The sequence below is a fragment of the Otolemur garnettii genome, unplaced genomic scaffold (assembly GCF_000181295.1).
Source record: "Otolemur garnettii isolate 467f Iridium unplaced genomic scaffold, OtoGar3 scaffold00024, whole genome shotgun sequence".
In the NCBI taxonomy this organism is placed as follows: domain Eukaryota; kingdom Metazoa; phylum Chordata; class Mammalia; order Primates; family Galagidae; genus Otolemur; species Otolemur garnettii.
The window spans coordinates 9,222,142-9,229,543 of NW_003852419.1; positions in this window are offsets into that span (position 1 = coordinate 9,222,142).

The following is a 7,402-nucleotide window of genomic DNA, read 5'->3' on the forward strand; positions in this document are numbered from 1 at the left end:
AAGAAGAGGAAAAGAAAGAAAGAGAGAAAGACAGGAGGAGAGGAAGAAAAAGAAGGAGAAAGTGAAATAGAAAGAGGAAGGCAAGGCTAGAGACTGCCTGGTTGCATTCAAGGCAGTGCCAAAAAACAGGCACTAAAAAAGATTTGGCATTTTTATGGCTGTTTAGTTTTTCATGGGACTTGAACAGCGATATAAGTATAAACTGTATAGATTGGAAATTTTAACTGAAGTATATTCGATATGCTAAAAATGACAATAATTGGTGAATACTATACTTAGTTGATCTCTGTTTTAATTCTAGCTGCTTTGTGGGAAATTTACCATTTCCATTATTTGGCCATTTAAAAAATTACTATCTGAATTAAGAATATATTGCATGTAATTATATCATGTGGATATATTTTCTTATAAATATACCTATAGACTTTGATAATGAAAGTGGTAATGTTTTCTGAACATCTCATAAAGAATAAATGTAGATTTCCTCACTTTTACTTCTTTTTATTTTGTGTTAGCAGCTTATTAGTGTTTATGACAAATAACCAAGTTCTAGGAATTATTTTAAAATCATTTGAAGTATTTATTAAATACAGATTTCTGGGCCTGCTTCGATACTTATTGATCGAATTGGAATTTTCTAAAGGCAGAGTCCAGAAATCTGTAGTTTTAACCATGATCCCCATTAAATTCTGTAGTCCACTAAACTTGACTACCTCTGGGTATTAATCCTTCTGGTTATGTTCAATTATCTATAGTCCATATGCTTTTGGTTTAATAATATGATAGGATGATCCACTCTCCCAAGGAGCTCTGCCCATTTTCTACTTGGCCTCCACATGGAGAGGGATGTAGGACTGATCTTCTCTATTTCAGAAATAGCAAAATAATGGAAGAAGCATGACTGATAACAAGTCACAGCTGAGCAAAAATTATCATTTGGATTTTTCTCAGATGCTTTCTCCAGAGAATTTATGGCTCCTGTTATCCCTTTACAACTGTAGATGCACCACATCAGCACAAGCGCTGTCACGTAGACACAGAAGAACAATCCGTCCAGCTCTATAGAACATCACTCTTTTCCTTAGGAAATGAACCTAAGATTAAGACATAATGTTAATTCCTAGAGTATTAGCATCAGATATTTACTCATTTTCTTCCTGGAAATAACAGTATTTAAATTTTACCAATCTTCCCCAGTACAAGACAGCGAGTTCCAGCCACACACTGTCATCCATCATGTGTTTATTTATATGCTCTGGACCATCTCTCCTTCCCTCCCTATCTCTTTTGCTCCCTTTCTGTATGTATCCATCCATCCATCACCCTAATGATTTTTATAAACTTTGACTGTGTCCTCAGTCCTTATCTTTTCCAAAGGGAGGATTTCAGTTTTACTAATCTACTTTACATATAACCAACACCTTCAACACATTTTCTAATGCCAGAGCCTTACCTTGCCCTCAGCTAAAAAGAATAAGCAAAAGTCAAAAAAATACTCTTATTTCAAATTTACTATAGAACTCAGTAATCAAGATGGACAATATTTTTAATGCACCAGCAAAAAAATAAAATTAACACAAAAATATCCATCATGAACAAAACATAAGCACTGAATGAATATAACATAATTTTACTTATTTTGAGTGGTATTTACTTAGTTTACTTCAGGATTCAGTACAGTTTGGCACAGGGTTGTACCTTGTCTTTATTTTTTTATTTTGTATTTCATCCCTCCTTTAATTTTTGTTCCCCAAGGCAAATGTAGTCATTTCACCCTAATCCTGGTCTTGTATTGAAATTCCTGTGAAATTTACGTACGGAGAAATCAGCTAGATATTATATCCACACAGAAGTTGCATTTGCAAATTTCAACCTCTGTGGTTAATGTGGCAAGAGCAGTAACAGAACATTGCTTTGTTTTCCTTTTCTTTTTAGTTGCTGTATAAGAATGATACATGTCTGTGGGGCGCGAAGTGATATTTCCTTACCTATGTATACAGTAATGTGTGTCAATGTTGATATACCCTGTGCAATGAGTAAATCAGAGTAATTGGGATCTCCGTTACCTCAAACATTTATCATTTCTTTGTGTTGGAGACACTTAAAATCCTATCTTCCTGGTTTTTGAATTATACAAAATATTTCTTCAAAACAACCCAGGCACATTTCTTCTAGAGACACATTATTTTTGTTCTGATTAATTCTTATCAAATTACTCCCTTGATGAGGCTTAAAAACATAAAAGCAATAAGAGGACAGCTCTAGCTCACAAGAGTCTGTAGCGCCAAGTAAATGATTTTATTTAATGCCAGTCCTTCACAAATACTGAAGGAGTAAAATGTCAACAGAAGACAGTCCCTGTCTCAGTTCCTTGATTCAAGTGTTGGTGGCGATTTCTTGTCTCAAGTCAGTGAGAGTTTCCTATTAAAACATACAATTTTTCATGAGGATATACTATCATAAGTCATTTATAAAGTTAAACCAGTTGTTTGATTATCAGACAGTAGAAAACCTATTTAGCCTAAAATTCACAAATATGGACACAAGAGTGCCTTTTTTCTTTTTTGAGACAGAGCCTTGCTCTGTTTCCTAGCTGGAGTGCAGTGGCACGATCATAGCTCACTGCATCCTCAAAATCCTGGGCTCAAGTAGTCCTCTTGCCTCAGCCTCCTGAGTAGCCAGGACTATAGGCATGTGCCACCACACTCAGTTAGCTTTTCCTATTTTTTGTAGAGATGAGTTCTTGCTATGTTGCCCAGTCTGGTCTCAAGTGAATTGCCTCAAGCTTTCCTTCTTCCTTAGCCTTCCAAAATTCTGGAACTGTATGAGTTAGCTCTAGAGCTGAGCCCACAAGGGTGATCTTGTTTCAAATTCTACTGTTCCAGTAATCACTCCAAATAAGACATTAACTTCTGGATTATGAAGACTAACTAGAGCACATTCTAGTTTTGTCATTAATTTCTGAATGTCACTGACATCAGATGGCATTCTGAGTAGTATTTAGAATGTAGGTCAGTGACTCAGAAAACGTCCACTAGCCCCTGTTACTATGAATCTTCACTTGGGTAGCTCACAGGATAACTTGGGCTCTCTATTCCAAAATAAGACTTACTCTCTGTTTAAATCACACTTGGTTTTCATAATATGCTCAGCCTGACTTAACCACTTTATTTAAAGAAAAAATTAGAGTACAAACTTCGTGTTCTATCGCTCAATGTCAGCAATCATCAATTCATGTACAATAGAATTTGTTCTGAGCAGTTTCTATATTGTAGTTTCTTATAATTTTGGTTTTGCAATTTGCATCCTATGGTCTAATGTAACATGTTTCTCTCTCCCCTGCATCTCATATAAATAGGAGAGAAAGAGACTTCATTAGATTGAAATCAGTAGGTTTGGGAATATTGCTTTCTGGGTGACACTGTGCATTTTATTTCAAAGATATATAATATCTGTCTCTTTGGGGTAATGTTAGGAATTCATAATCATTGCATAAATCCTCTAATTGATTGAGGAATATAAAATGTTTAGGACAATTTCTCTTATCAACTATATGTTTACCCTGAGTTACAGCTCATTTAGGGAAGGCTGGACAAATGCCTGACCGCCTTCTTTATTTTCCTTTGTTCAAAATAATGAGTTGGTTTCTTTTCATCATCCAAATGTCACCAATGTGTTATTTTTGCTTGTTTGTGTTTTGTTTGTGTTCCAGGTCTCTCTGAATCATACATTTTTGTCCACTCCTTCTATTGTGTTTATTAATATTCCACTTTTATCATCTTTGGCTAGTGGGAGTCTCTTTAGGTTGGTTCTCAATTGCTTCATGAAAACTCTTGTATTATTAGGGTCCTGGATCTATGAGATTTCACCTCATACACTTATCAAACAGGATACAAGAGAATGATATGATATGAGAGGTGGTAAATGATGATATTTTAATTCTAGAACATTCTAGAATTTGCTAATTGAAAAAATACATTCCCATAACTTTTCAGGTATCTTGTTGCATAGTTTTAATTGTAGAGGTAAGATAAATATTTTTTAAAATATCTTTTTATTTATTGATTTTTCAGAATATTAGTTGGTTCTTGGAAAAGATCCCACAGGCAACTATGGAAGATTGAATTATCGTCCTTTATTCTTCGTTTCTCCTGTGTCTGCCATGTCATTTTTCAGTTCATTTTAGTAAAGCAGAGTGTTCTTTCCATTCTTTAATTTCGGCTTAGTAAAGAGACTTACTTTGGGAAAAGGCATTTTTTCAGGACATAAAGCAATAGGAGGATTGAAATGTGGTGGTTTGTTTGAGCACTCTTTCTTGTACTTCTGTTGTTCTCTTAAGAAGAACATGTCTCATCCATCTGCTTCTTGTCAAAGGACAATGACAGAAATGTGGTTTGGATCTCACCTACTCCATAGAGTCAAACACAGGGAGACCCAAGCTAGAACCTCTTTAACTTCAAGGAGCTCACAAACATCTGAGCAAGAATACATGATTTATGTTAAAGCTATTGCATTTTGGAATGGCTTATTTTAAAGGATTATTCATAATAGATTAACAATATACCAATCAATGAGAATTTTGTATTAGTATGAACTGATGGATATGGAAAGCTTTTCTACATGTCAATCTATTTATTTTATTATTAGAATATTTTCCAAAGTCACAGATTTATACAGGAAGAGTCTCTTCAAATTACCTCTTAAGTTTTGTTGTTGTTGTTGTTGTTCTGACTTTAATAAACTTTAATAACTTTGTTCCTTTCTGGTATAACCAGATCTTCTAAGCTCATCTGTACATTACCTACCCAAGACCTGGAGTCAGCCATTTCACTAAGAAGCTTTCTTTCCTTTTTTCCTCTTCTCTCCTCTCTCTCTCTTTCTTTTTTAAGAGATATCACTTACAAGTCTGTAATTCTAGTACTAAGGATGCTATTAGTGCTATAAAGTAGAACACAGGATGCTAGAAATTGGAAAGGGTAGGGCAGGGGTCCTCAAACTTTTTAAACAGGGGGCCAGTTCACTGTCCCTTGGACCATTGGAGGGCCAGACTGCAGGTCCCGGGAAGAATCAGCTGCTAAGCAGGATAGGCAGCAGTGGCAAAAATACCTGGCAGGCCAGATAAATGTCCTAGGCAGGCTGCATGTGGCCCATGGGCTGTAGTTTGAGGACGCCTGGGGTAGGGAAAGGATGGGATAGGAACAGATTTGTTAAAGGACACAAATTATAGTTAACTAGAAGAAATAGGTTCTAGTATTCTATACCCTTGAAGGTTCACTATAGTTAACATTCATGTGTTGTATCAGGGTGGGGGACCTGTGGCCTTCTAGGTCCTTAAGTGTGGCCTTTTTACTGAATCTAAATTTTACAGAACTAATCCTTTTATTTTCATTAACACATTTTTGTTCATACTTTATATTTTTATTTTATTTTTAAAATGAGCATATTTAAAATACCAAAGAATAAAATATGTTTCCAAGAAATAATCCTTCCCGAATGACCAGCACATTTGTAAGCCATAAAGGCTAAATTGGCAGCTGCTATGCTCATGATTCAGTTTTAACTTCTCCCTCCTGATTGGTGCCACTGCCTCAGGAGCCTGGTTGGTAAGAGTTTGTGTGGGGCGACTGCAGCAGTCTAAGAGCTTTTGAAAGCAGTGTACTGTGTTCTATTTGAAGTGGAGTTTGTGAATAGTTGCACAGCTCGACAATATTTTTTAATTCTGTCTGCTTAACAGCCCATCATGTCAAAGAAGACCAAGTGAACACTGAAGGAAGAAAACAATTTTTTAATGAGGATTGGGAATTGCCTTATTATTTTCTTTCTTCCAAAGATAAGACGATTTGCTAATTTGTGATACTGAAATATCAGCTTTAAAGAAATTTAATGCTCATCAGCATTATAACACTCATAAGGACCACAAATATTTTAAATTAGAGGGGCTAAAGGCTATATTGCAGAAATTATAAAAAGCAAAGACAATTATGGCAAGCACCAATAAAACCTGAAATAATGCCATTGAAGGAGCTTCTGCACTCAGGAAAAAAGGAAGCCATCCAGTGATGGCATAATTGTGAAAGAATGCATTGTGAAAGTTGTCGGAAGCCTAGACCTCAATGACATTTCAAGTAAGTGTCTCCTTCAAGGAGAAACACAACTGATGGGAAAGATGAAATGGCCTTCAACTTGACAGAATACTTTATGCAATACTTCAAATATAAAAAATATATATTAATAGCTTTGAAAGCATCAATTGATACTGCTGACTCAGCATAATTTTCATACTTCATTCAGTTCATAAAAGATTTTCTTTGCTATGAAGAGTTACATCGGGCACTCTTGTGAACAGAATGTGGAGAGTAGATATCTTTAACAAATTTCGAGACAAATGCTGTATGACGTTGGGCTGAATTTGGTAAATTTAGTGAATATATGTGTAGATGGTGTGATTTCCATGACAGAAAAACATGAAGAACATCTTTTAACAGATTCACACGCTCTCATTTCTTGCCTCAGCTAAGTATCTACCCCAAAGCTACTATTTTAAGTGCCACTTTGTAACAACTTGCAAGTATTGTTAACTATATTGGTGCAAAGCAACACAGCATCCTCAGTTTTGTAACATGCTAAAGTTGAATAATGAGGTATTCAGAGTGGATTTGCTATATCATTCTAAAGTGCTTTGGCTATCATAGGGATAGGTATTAGGGAAAATTTTATCTCTGCAAAAACAGATAGTTCAATTTTATGAAGAATAGAATCAACAATGTGAATTATTGAAAGAAGATTTCTACAGAAATGTAGCATCTCTGTGATATCATGTCAAACCAAAATATTTCACTGCAAGGTAAAACTGTGACATGTGGCAAAAAATCCAAGCATTTCACAAGTTATCAGTTTTTAAAATAATTCTTCAAAAGGAAATTGCAGGTGACCTTTTATTCCCAGTAAACAAAGCTCATCATTCCCCAGTTTGATGATATAAGGCATTATTACTAAAATTTTATTACTATAGACACCTGGGGATTTATTTGTAGGGTTTTGTTTTGTTTTTATGCAATATCCCACTGGGAATTTATATGAAATAACCAAATTTAATACTAATTTTTTTACTATCTTGATACATTGTTAGATGTATTATTTTCTTTTTTATTGAGTTCATAGAAGCTGCTTTTAGCATGTTGATTTTTCCTATAATTATGTAAAAATTTATATAATTCTAAATCATATGTGCAAAATATTTTCTGTGAAATCTGGTTTCTATTCCTGATTCCTCTAACCCATTGCATCCTCTAAAGCAATTTTGTTACTTTTTATCTCATATGTTATTCTTTATTTTTAAACTATGTAATTTCATATTTCTATTACATATAATTTATATTGCCCTTTTAACTCCTTTGATTAA